A 12,977-nucleotide genomic window follows, 5' to 3' on the forward strand; every position below is an offset into this window, starting at 1 on the left:
TGACCAATATTCTTACAATACTAAGTATTACTACTTTCTACAGCTAGATAATACATTTGGCTGCTAACTCGGTGTGTGCTTCCTGGTGTCTTTATGAAACCAGCCGTTTAACACCTATAATCAGTGGAAGTATTTTATGTTCTCCAGCAGCCACATTTCTTTAATTCCTCTTGACAGACTTCCAGTCCTTTTTTTCAACAGCAATTAAAACTAAAGATTTTTGTATATAGTAAAAATTTTACATCTTAAGAAAGACCGAAGAAGAACAAGAAAATCCCTATCTTTCTGCTACAGATGACTTTAAAGAAACTGAAGACTATATGATACAAGAATACAATATATTAGCTAAAGTTTACAAGACGATATATTACCTAGATTACTCAAAAATGTAAATATCAACCAACTTTTAGACAAATCCCATAAAAACCTATTTTTCCTTTTTCTCCTTTTACCTTAAAAGAAATTTAAAAAGTTGCCTCATAAAATATTAGAAGATATACTAAAAAAAGAACATTTTAATTTCAAGTCTTCTAGTATTAACATCGTTTACAGTAAATCAGTTAAGAATAGAAAATATCCTATATTTCTACCACCCTATATGTACTTCCACTATTTTATATTATATAGAAATATATATGAATTTGATGACTCTAAAACTTAATGCCCACAAGAAATTAATTCTAACCTCAGACAAAGATGAAAAAGCAGAAATCCTAGATAGTGGAAATCCTCCATCGTGGAAAAATGAATCTCCACCAGGGAATCAATGAAACTGTTAGAAGAATCAAATAAAAATACACTTGGTCTCATTGGAAAAATTATAGGATATTAAATCAGCATTCTCTAGTGTTAATCAACATCAATCAAATCTATTGAAAGATTTCACGTAGGCTTTTTCCTAACGATTCGCGCTAACTATGCTGTTAACTTCAAAAGGCCTTTGTACCCTATCTCTTTTGTGCCCCATGCAATGCGATAAGCGACTCGCAACAAAACTTATAGATTTACCTTATACGAACTGATTCTCGGTTAAACTAGTTGAGCCTCTAAATTCTTATAATCAAAAGGAACTAATATTCAAATAAGTTTTAGATCTTAATAATCGAAGAGACTTTTACTGTAAACAAACATGCCAAAGAACTGAAACAAAAAAGAAAATTAACTACTTCCGTTATTAATCTTAAGTTCAACATTACAAAAATTAAAAACAGACGAAGAGAAGATAACAAAAGCGCCAAAACTTTTAAAGATTCTTCGGCTTATTATCCTACAAAAGAACTTAAATTGAACTCAATTATCAAAGGCTGGGAGTTTATTAAATATGTGAATTTTACCACATTTCAAAAATGATGATTCGAAATTTGGGATACTGTAAAAATCTACGACGATGTTAGAAAATCAGTCTGGACATACTTATTTATCCAATAGATAGAAACGCAATCTGTGAAGGGCAATTCCAGAATAGAATGCCGAAGTAGTACCAACTAAGGACCGTAATACGGATGTTTAACCCTTAGAACTAAGCGCAAGAGAAACCAATTCAAACCGTAAGTATCTCTTCAGCAGATGTCTTCCAACTAACTTCGAGAATACACAACAATTTAGACTCAGCGGCATCCTTCCCAGAAGAAAACCTGTTCACCGCACTGAGTCTTTCCGAGAAACCAGTGTTGACTTGCAAAGTTGCTGCAAGGTATTAGCATTTAACTAAATAAAGGAACTGTTCAAGTGTTCTTGAACATTGTGAGGTATAACATGTCTAATTTGATGGCCTTTGTTAGTTATGCGGTTTTGGAAGTCTTGTAAAAATTTACTCTGGGTGGCATACATTAATTTTTTTAACTCCCCAAAACTTCCTAAATGTAATCTAATTGCAAATATGCGGACTCCGTTTCATTATATCTCATTATCTTTCAATAGGCTAGAACAAGTTGAGTGTTGTCACTAGTGTCATGACGACAGAAAGTATAGTAAGATTTTTCAGAGTTCTATATACTTATTTATGCAAAATATGAATATTTTTTTGGCTAACTATTTGGGTATAGGCTGCATTGAAGCATCAGCAAGAAGCTTGCTGGTATTTGATTTAATATTTGTAAGATTATTTTTGTACATTGATAATAGTATGGATTTAAGGTGCCTTAAGACCAATATTAGCAAAACTCTTTCCCGATAACTCCCTAGAATTTGTCGCAAACTGTATGCTGTTTTTGAAATATGATTGGATTAAGTTTCCATAGAGTCAAAGGTCTTACTAAATAAACAAAATATAAAAATACTGAATCGCATTGTCTTATAAAGCAATCTAGGATATATTGCTCTAGGTCACGATTGCCGAGCACAATGGTTATATGTTTTCAGAAACGAAACTCTGACGAAAAAATTCTTAATATTTAAAAAAAACTATGTAAAACGAGTAATACCGTTAGGTATGGAAACATTTATAAATGACTGCAAACGCTTATTTTCTTAAGTTAAGATGTAATTTTTATATGAATTTAAAGGTAGGCAAATTATATGTTCTAATTTTAATGAAAAAAATTTTGTTTTTTCTTGAAAAAGAAAATGATTAAGTGATGATAAGTAATATGTACATACATTCTATTTTTACTTATGTAAAAATTAAAAAAAGAGTTAAGCGTTCGTTGCCACATTAAAATTTAAGGGGGAAGCGCCCTATTTTAAAAATTTGCATACGGGTCGTGGACCTCTTTACGACATTCCTGTCAATACCTCAATATTTAGTTCTCAAGCACTCTTTTATTGTGCCTCTATGTAAATGACCCTTATTCCTCAAAACTGCAAACTCATACATATATACATTTTGTCAATAATACTAATATCACATTACAATATACCATTCGTACGAAGACGGAACAGGTACTAGGCATATCTGTATGATTCCAATGTATGTCTAGTTATAACTCACATTCAAAAAAAGGAATGGTGACCTATTTCAGATAATTTTACACTTTCTGTAACGGTTTTTTTATAATATAGTGCGTTATAATATAGTGTTGCGTCTTTTTACGTTTTTACCAATTCCGTTTTCAATTAGAATATCCAAAATCAAACTACAATGTTCTGTTGCAAATAGGTAGAAGTAATGTAACCGTAATAAGTGTGCAAAAGCATTACACGGTGACTCTCCAATAATGTATGCATTTTTCATAGTTTGCAATATGAAATTAATACTTTTTAATGAGATAGTGCGACAAATGCACGCCTTTGTACTTTGTACTTTGGCAGGGTACTATAATATAAATTAAACCATGTATTATATCTTCATTAAAAATTAAAAGGTTTTTAATTTTTAATGAAGATATAATACATATAATATATTTTAGATATAATACATTTTAGATATTACATAAATAATAAATATTATATTTTTAATAATAAAGAACTCTAGTTGTCCTGATCTGGTTTAAATTAACATTAATAAAATAACATTATTATTTTTTTTTAATATTATAAATATTAAATGTTAATAAGACATAAATAAATTTTAATTTTCTTATCTCATGAAGAGCTGTCTTCGCCCCGTAAAATATTAAATATATATTACCTTTATTAAATAATCATTATTCATAATTTAGCAAAAAAAATAGGGTATGCTATACGGTGAAATCTAGTAGGCTACTCTACTCAATCACACAACAAACCAATAATTACATAAGAAATATCCTACGTATTGAAATCACTATTGACTATAAAAATTGAAGCAATACTCACATAAAAATTATAAACATAAACATTACTTACGAATATTATAGACATATAAAGACATATAGAATAATATGTCAATAGTATAATACACAGAGAATATTATAAACATATAGGGCATTGAAACAATGTAGGTATACACTTGAAAAAAAAAATTGGGGTCCGGTAAAGTTAAAGGGTCGTCTAAAAACCGATTTTTTTTGGAAATTTTTGCATACAATGTTGAGTTTGAACATTCTATTAATAAAAAAGTGAGGATGAAGTAAAAAAATGAAAAATTTTATTAATTATATAGGATTTTCTACTTACATATAATTCACAGTTACACCCGGCTTAACTACACTCTATTTGCGAGTATCCATCACGTTGACCATTATATATGCTATTAATTTAAATTTGAATCCTTAAATAATTAAGTTCTATAACTAACAAGGATTTACATCACTTCTTTAGGTCATAAATACAAATTTTTACAGATTAATCAGAAATATCAAATATGTAAATACGGATTAATTCATAAATAAAGAAAAGTCAAATGTCACTTACGTCAACAAATATAATTTTATTTTTTATCGGGAGTGGCTACTGTACTAGTACGATTATCGTAATTTTCTGCCGTGTCTCATTATAGGTAAGTGTTTATATAATCATAATATATACACACGGGGCTACCGCCTCGATGCGCACATGAGACTGTGTGATTGGCGCACATGTGGAATTGGGATTGCAAAAAGGGATTGGAGCCCTGGGCTGGCACTAAATAGTGAGTTAGGTAGTCGTTTGAGCCCTATTAAGGGAATGGGAATTATAGAACTTTGTATACACGCACGTGTGGATGTGCTTATCTATGCGTGTATACATACAAGTATATGCTCCATGTACATGTTAAGTTCCATTCTTATATCTTTAAAATGAGGGAGGTAACCCTGTTAATCGTTAGATTATCGTTTTGGATATAAATTCTCATGGTTGCGCTTAGTTATTTATATTAATGTTTTATTAATAAAGATATTTATTGTTTTCACTTTTTAATTTACATTAAACCTCATCGTTATTATTTACCTATTAATAATTAAATATCTTAAATTATGTTTTTTTTTAAATGTATACTTATAATATATTAAATTACATAAAATATCAAATAATTATTTAAATAAATAATACCTATTTTTTAACATCTGATAAATATGTTTTGTGCATGAAATGTAAAGTCTAACTATATTATTATCTAAAATTGAGTCCACAGCCAACTTATCCAACTAAAAACTGATCCAGATAAGATCACTACTAGAGACATAGTGAAGACTCTCCCATTTTTATCAATAAGGTTGTTTTATTTTTCGTGTGTGTAAATTACATAATATGTATAGGAATACAAAGCGATAAAAAATCATATAAATTTACAATTTTAGCCCCCAAAAAGTTCCAAAATTGCCCCAATATATAAATTTTTTAATTATAGCAAAACACAGACATTCAACTGTGAAGCAACTATTTCTTATAAAATCCCTATCCATGTTTGCTCTTTCCATCATATCCAAACAGAACTCCTGCCGCCGTAATTCATCCCCATCTGTTAGCTTCTGATGTCTTCCATATTTGTACGAGAAATAATTCTGTTTTTTTAAAGCCCGAAACGCAATTGTATGATCAATGCATATTATCTCTCTAAGATTTCTGTTCTTATTTTTCGTTAATTTTCTTTTACGTGTAAAAAAACCAGTAAGTCTCTATCAGTTTCTTCGTTTTTTGGCCTTGATGATTGTTTTGTTAATTGTTTGACTCACATTTGCAAGTATTTACTACAATGCCCTTTTGCTCAAATTTTGTAACAGTTCTATTAACTGTTGATTTTCCTGGTATCAAAATATTTTGAAAAAAAGCTGCAAACAAGTCTGAAATTTCTCGGTAATTATAGCCTTTAAAACCAACTAAGCATTAGTACTTTTTCTTCAATAGTACTCATAGCTGAGTTTCTAATGTTAATGCAGTGAACTTATTATGACAAATTATTTTATGTTCATCACCATTTCAGCTCGTGAATACAAGCCAATATTTGACCCTATTCAAAATTAAATACTAGAACAGAGATATATTTAGACTGGATTTGGCTATCTATTTATACTATATATTTTATTTTTGACAATAAATAACTTGAATTATATATGGTAATTGAATTCATATTTGCGAAATGGATCTATTGGAATATATAAAATATTTTCGTTTATTGTTTCTTTAAACAATTTAAAAAAAATTTGGTCGAACCTAAATTTGAAAATTACGCCTAAAGAACGTACCCATTGTTAGCCAAGGGTGTAGAATATCCTATACGATGTGTCTACTTTAAAAACCGCCAAACTTTAAGAGGTGAATTAACAAGTCATTTGCAACAAAAAAGTCGTATAATATTTTTCTAAAAGTTGTTAGTTCTTCTGGTATTTAACAATTTTTGATTTTATCAAATTTCTTTGTATTTTTTCATATAAACAAGAATATCTCTGTTATTCTTACCACCACATAAAATTTAGATATACATTCTGAAAGAGAATGAAATTTGCTATAAGATGGGTATATTTAAGTTTTTGAGTAATTTTTTATACCGGGTGTAATCAGAGGTTAAATGCAACATCTGGGAAATGTGCAAAATTAGTGGTATCTGCTTCGTTGTCGTTTTTCTAAACTTTGGTAAGAAAGAAAGAAAGAAAATGTGCTATATTACGTAAGAATAATCTTGTGTACAAGCATCCTACAAGCTAAAAAAACAAAACAAAAATACAATTTCAAAAATTAACAAAACAATGAACAAAATTAAACACAAAAAGACAATACTTTTTGAACATACTTGAATTAAAGATAACTAAATAAAACAATCAATTACTAAATAAAGGTAAACTTGTTGACAAAACTAGAGAAGAAAAAAGGAAAAAAAAACTTATCAACATGTCCAAGGTTAAAACCTATCATTAAAAAAGTCATCCAGGTTATAATATGCCTTAGCCAATAAAAGCGACTTTAATTCTCTTTTAAATTTCTTAACATCCGATATATGTCTAATACATAGAGGAACATGATTGTAAATTTTTTTACTTATGTAAATTAATGAGTTTTTGGTAAGGGAAGACGTAGGAATAGGTAGGGGAACATCATTTACACGACGAGTCAAATGGCCAGTGTCAGAGGGTAGTTTGGGAATTTTGTGAATAAGAACAGCTATTTCTAAGATAAAGAGTGAAAAAAGAGTTAGGATTTTTTCAGAAATGAAGAGGGGTTTGCAAGAATTTCTTAACTTAGCAGAACACAGGTATCTAACTGCTTTTTTTTAAATAACAAAGATAATGTTAAGTAGCCCCTTATTGGTTAAACCCCAAAAAGGCAAGCCATACTGAATATGAGATTCAATAAGTGAAAAGTACACTGAACGTGCAACCACCCCTCCCAGCTCTTGTTTTGCCATTCTTACTGCAAAACATCCAGAAGATAATTTCCCAGCTAAATGTAAAATATGATCTTCAAACAACAATCAAAACGTCAATCAATGGTAATTCCTAGGAACTTGCAGCACTCTTTAATCTGCAAGAGGGAATTTTCGTTAAACATCAGACCCTGAACATCGCACTTAAAACCCATAATAGACGTCTTTCTTACATTAAACACAAGTCTGTTGGAAGCACACCACCCTGATAAAATCTGAAGGTCTTCAAGGATACAAGTCTTAATATAATCAGAATTTTTATGGCTCCATAGTATGGTGGTATCATCAGCAAACTGAACCACCTTGCCCTGCAGTTTCAATGAACTCAAGTCATCCACATACAGTAAAAATAACAGTGGTCCCAACACTGAACCCTAATAGGGACATGTTTTTTTTTATCAAAAACTACTGCATTTAATATGCTTTCCAATGATATACTTACTTTTGTGATAGCTATTTGTTTTCACAGCAATATCATGGGCAAGAAATTTTAAAATTTTCAATTTTTGTGGTTGACCAAAATTAAAAAATCAAAATTTCATTAAACAAACCTAAAATTATAACAATTATTCAAAATGTCTTCTCTCTTCTTTAATACATTTGATGCATCTTCTTCTAACACTATCAATAACCCGTTCAAGTTCAATGCGTTTTTGTCGCTTTTCGTCTCGAGTATTAATATTAATACTATAAACATTAGATTTTAATGTGCCCCAGACATAAAAGTCAAGGGGCGTAAGGTCAGGCCTTCTGGGCGGCCATTTTACCGGACTGTATCTTCCGATCCATTTCTCCCCAAAGCATTGATTCAAGGAATTTTGCAGAATTCTGCCATTATGGGCTGAGTATCCGTCCATTTGAAACCAAAGTTCCTGTCTAGCGGCTAAGAAGATTTCTTCCAGAAAGTCAACAAGGTCATTATTTAATAAATTTGAAAACCCATTGGAATTGAGCCGATCAGGAAGTATAAAAGGCGACCTCTCATTAATCCTATCCATACGTCGACCCTTATCTCTGAAAATGTAAAACAACAGTCGCATAAGGATTTTCTGTATGCCATATATGGTTATTTCTTAAATTCATTATTCCGGCTCTTGTAAATATTGCTTCCTTCATCTGTCTAAAATATTTGATATGTTTCCCACTCTTGCAACTTATTCAAGTACCACCTACAGAATTGAAGCATCACCTCACCATCCACTGGCAATAAATCCTGAACTTTTTTTAAATAAAACGGATGCAAATTATTTTTTTAAGAACTCTATGTACAGTGGAATGGTGAATCCTTAATACAGCACCAATGCGGCGAGTACTTCTAGATCTATCTTCTGTAACAGCTCTCATAATCGCAGGTTCTTGTCTCCAGCGTTGACCATTTTGACGACCTTCTCTAATCCGCAATCCTCGAAAGGAACCAGTTTCCCCACAGCGTCTGAACACTTCTGCAAATGTACTTCTATGGGGTTGCCGTCTATTAGGAAAATGAAGCGCATACTCCTCCCGCTGCTTCCCGCTGCCTCCCGCGAGTTTCCATTTGCGACACCGTAAATAAATAAGATGTCCCGATATTCAATGTTTGGGAAACTAGGCATTATTTTTTTAAGCACGTTTAAATCAAATTACTTATTTAACTAGTTTAAGTTGAAATGGAAACTTAATGACAGTTCTTGTCAAATTGTAAATATCTATGCTTTTGTTTTAAAATCAAGGTTTGGGAATTTCCTTCTTTTGCAGATTCATTGCCATTTACAAAAGAAGGAAAACCTGCCTTTTTTCTTAAAGAATGAATATCGCGATATGATATTTATTTACGGCTTCTCTAATGAAAATTTTTGGAGTTGTTGTGTTAGGGAAGATAGATATACAAGTACTCACCGCATTGGTGCTCAAAAGATCAAGATATATAAAATTAGAAAATTTTCAATTTTTGTGGTTTTCTTTCTTTTGCCTATGATATTGCTGTGAAAACAAATAGCTACCACATAAGTAAGTATATCATTGGAAAGCATATTAAATGCAGTAGTTTTTGCTGAAAAAAAAAACATATCCCTATTTACCAAATTTTAGAAAAACGACAACGAAGAAGATACCACCAATTTTGCACATTTCCCAAATGTTACATTTAACTTCTGATAACACCCGGTATAAAAAATTACTTAGAAACTGGAATATACCCATCTTATAGCAAATTTAATTCTCTTTCAGATGGTATATCTAAATTTTATGCGGTGGTAAGAATAACGGAGATACTCTTGTTTATATGAAAATAACAAAGAAATTTGATAAAATCAAAAAATGTTAAATACCAGAAGAAATAACATCTTTTCGAAAAAACGTTATATGACTTTTTTGTTGCAAATGACTTGTATAATCACCTATATATAGTAGACACCTTATATATTCTATTTAGAAATGTTATTTAACAAACTGTCAACAAATATTTTTTTTGCTTATAACATTTATTAAGCTGAAATAATTAACTTACATTTATTAAACTAAAATTATATTTATTTTAATTAACTATTAATTATAAAGCAGGTTTTAGAAAAATTAAAATAGGTACCGTGAATAGGTTTAATAGGTATTGTGCTTAAAGCACAAAAACAAATCATGCATACATAATCATTGGCAAACAAATTCGGGTTCAAATGCATAAATTGCAAGCTCATGCATAATAGTTAGCTATGTGTATCTACGTATGCGTATTTGAGGATTATATACCACTGATGTTTGCTTTAAATTATTTTTTGGATGAAGCAATTTGAAATTTCATGATTATATTGAGTTATCCTTTACAGTTTATGCCTAAATAAATAACCGATACAACTAACCTTTAAGTTTTGTTGTTTAATTTAATAATTATTTAAATTATATAATGACATACAGAATCATTTATATTGTTTAGTACAGTGGCTACAAGAATCTTAGAAACTATAATGCATACAAAAAGTAAGTATTATTTAAAACTATTTTTTAACAAAAATTAGACAGTTGTTTGTAGATATTTAACATAAAACTTAAAAAAATTAAATTTATTCAAACATATTAGCACAAAAAAATATGAGACATCATAAATTACAAGAAAAAATAATAAACTTAAAAAGTAAATACTAGTATGTATTTACTTTTTAAGTTTATTGTTTTGGAAATGCGCAATCTGGAAATGCACACTACCAACCCAGGTTCATCAGAACCATTGCAGAATCAAAATCCTATTTCTGGTTCAATTCATGAGTAACCTCGGGCAATTATCTGTAAGAAACTAATATACACTAAAGCGTTTTCGGCAATACCATATGAATTTCTTTGTGGTTTAATAAAAAAAAATAGCGCAGAGATAATAATACTAAAATACGAGCAAATTTAATTATTTTTTTAATATTTTTGTCAAAATAATTACAAACTATCTTTTCATTCCGTAAGTACACATTTTTAAGGGCATAACTAAATGCCTTTTGGATTTTAGCTTTTTATACGTAAAGAGGCTTTTAAAGATTAATTTAACTAGAATTCAAGCAAGGCGACGCCCTTAAGCCCATGCTGTGTTTAAGAGCATAAACGTGGGGTACGTGGTTTCTCGTGCCTTATGTTAACGTAAAATCCACTCAATTTATTCGGTAAATATTCAGTAAAGTGAATATGCGAATCTAAAATTGGTATCACACAGACATTTTACAAGGAAAACCATTTTTATGGATAAATGCAATTTTGTGACTACGTAGTCGTTCTTTTATTGAGAATTTAAAATACTGAAGAATAAAAGTAAAAAATGCCTAGATATTGTTAAACATAACATATTAAAAGTCTATGTAATATAATATTATTTAAGAAGTTATAAGTATTAAGAAATATTTTATACCAGCAGAGGTTATTTTAACTTGATAAAACATGACAAGTTAAAACTTTTTCACGGAAGTATATCTTAAGAGATTCGGAAATTGAAAAAACTAACCATCCAGTAAATTTCGCATTTTTTTAAATATTTTTTAAACTTGCTCTTACATTTAACAAAAAATAATTTTAAACTCTGTGCTTACACAGGATATAATCTTTGGTAATTTGCTAATGAGTAAGTATCGCTTATACATCTTGCTATTCTTTTGTAAAGGGTTCACAAGTTATCGCAATTTATTCATTTCATAAAAAATAAAATTTATCGCCGTGAGCGAGGGCTCTGTTGAGAATACGAAGCTTATAGCATTTTACAATCTCAGTAGGGCATTTGAGTGTTTTTTGTAGAGAGTATCAGGAAACAGGACTTTATTAGGTAGTCAATTTAATAGTCTAAGGCTTGCTTGGTAAACATGTTTTAAAAAAAATAACAGAACAATATACAAAATAAATAAATGTAAACATTAATAAACATAAATGTAATGCTTATTAATTTATAATTTCATTATTCGACATGACGACAGGAGTCACTCAAGGTTTATTTCTGAGTCCCATTTTCATTTAAATATTTATTATGTTACATTAACTCTACTTCAGAATGGACTGTTTCTTAATTCATTTGTTATTATTTGATTTCAAAACACCTTTTTCAACTTAAGGAGATTCTATTCTAGCTTCAAATAAATGTATCTCAGTCTTTCGGTAGTAATGTGTTTGTTTTAATTTAAATTTTTGTGGACTTAATTGTATTATTAACCTGAACTAAGTTAGTAATGATTATTTATACCTAAAATACATTCTAAAAGTTTCGTGAAACTATTAATTATCAAAAGACCAACAGGTTTATTATGTCAATAAGGAATCCAGGTAAGTTATATATTATATCCCTATTTAACTTATAAGAAACTGTACAATACCAACCAGCTTGCCGAATCATCATTTTGCCTTTTCCTATTTTCAGCATTTTATAAGCTTTCGCCTTTATTGTACGTAAATTTATTATTTAGTCTAGAATTCCCTCTGTACTGTATAAGACATATCTAATTTGAGTAAAGTTTTTTTAAAAACAGAGTTCCGTAGTATCGTTACATAATTGGCGCAGTCGGGCTTTTAGGACTCTCTCACGTTCTTATCATAAAGTACGGTTCGTTTTAACGATTTATTGGGAGGTGAACCTTTATTTTCGGGAGTGCGGTTTTGGACTTTTACGTCGTTTTCGCGATTCTAACCAGTTGGGTGAATTGAGTAGCTCAACGAGAAGATCCGGAAAAGTACTACGTCGTTGACGGAATATCGACGTCGGAAGCAGCCAGATCCAGAGACGAGACTTCAAAGGGACATTGAAGGGCTACGTATGGACAAGATACTGGTTTTGCTGTAAGTACATTTAATGTCATTTAGAGTGTCTAATACTGATAGTGATAGCTCATACGAAAGTTCATCATCTTCAGATACAGAGAATATTAATTCTGGCTCACCAAGTTCTTTTAATTTTAAGTATCGTTCAAGATCTCCTTTAAAAGTAAAAGCGAAGGCACATCGCAAAAACTTTAATAAGGAAAAAATAATTCAAGAGAGTAACTTTAACAATTTTAATATGCCTAACGAAGGTGCAGGAGCTTCGACTCCAACCTTTCCTTCTTTAAAAAAGGAATACTTAGACATGGTTCCCGAGTTTCATGGCGAAACGGAACTACTTCCTAGATTTTTAATTATTTCGGAAAAACTTGTAAATAAATTTTACAATACTTTAGATTTAACTGATTTTCAAAATGAATATTTAATGTCAAGTTTAATTTCTAAAATAAAAGGTGAAGCCGCAATAAATATTTCATCTAGTTTAATAACAAATTGGCAAGAATTAAAAGATGCATTACTAAATGCTTAT

At 30.0% G+C, this 12,977-nt stretch overlaps 1 protein-coding gene across 2 annotated transcripts in view; it reads right to left on the minus strand.

Moving 5' to 3' along the window:
- Positions 1-12,977, minus strand: part of LOC126742796 (MAM domain-containing glycosylphosphatidylinositol anchor protein 1) — a 390,310-nt gene that overhangs the window by 136,614 nt on the left and 240,719 nt on the right. The window contains exon 1 of one of the 2 annotated variants that reach the window (XM_050449593.1): positions 4,036-4,056. The exons of the other annotated variant lie outside the window; for it this stretch is intronic. The gene's annotated coding sequence lies outside the window, so the exon portion shown is untranslated. Of the gene's footprint in view, positions 1-4,035; positions 4,057-12,977 lie in introns of those variants that run through there. 2 annotated transcript variants of the gene reach the window in all.

This window comes from Anthonomus grandis, chromosome 12, assembly GCF_022605725.1.
Source record: "Anthonomus grandis grandis chromosome 12, icAntGran1.3, whole genome shotgun sequence".
Lineage (NCBI taxonomy): Eukaryota > Metazoa > Arthropoda > Insecta > Coleoptera > Curculionidae > Anthonomus > Anthonomus grandis.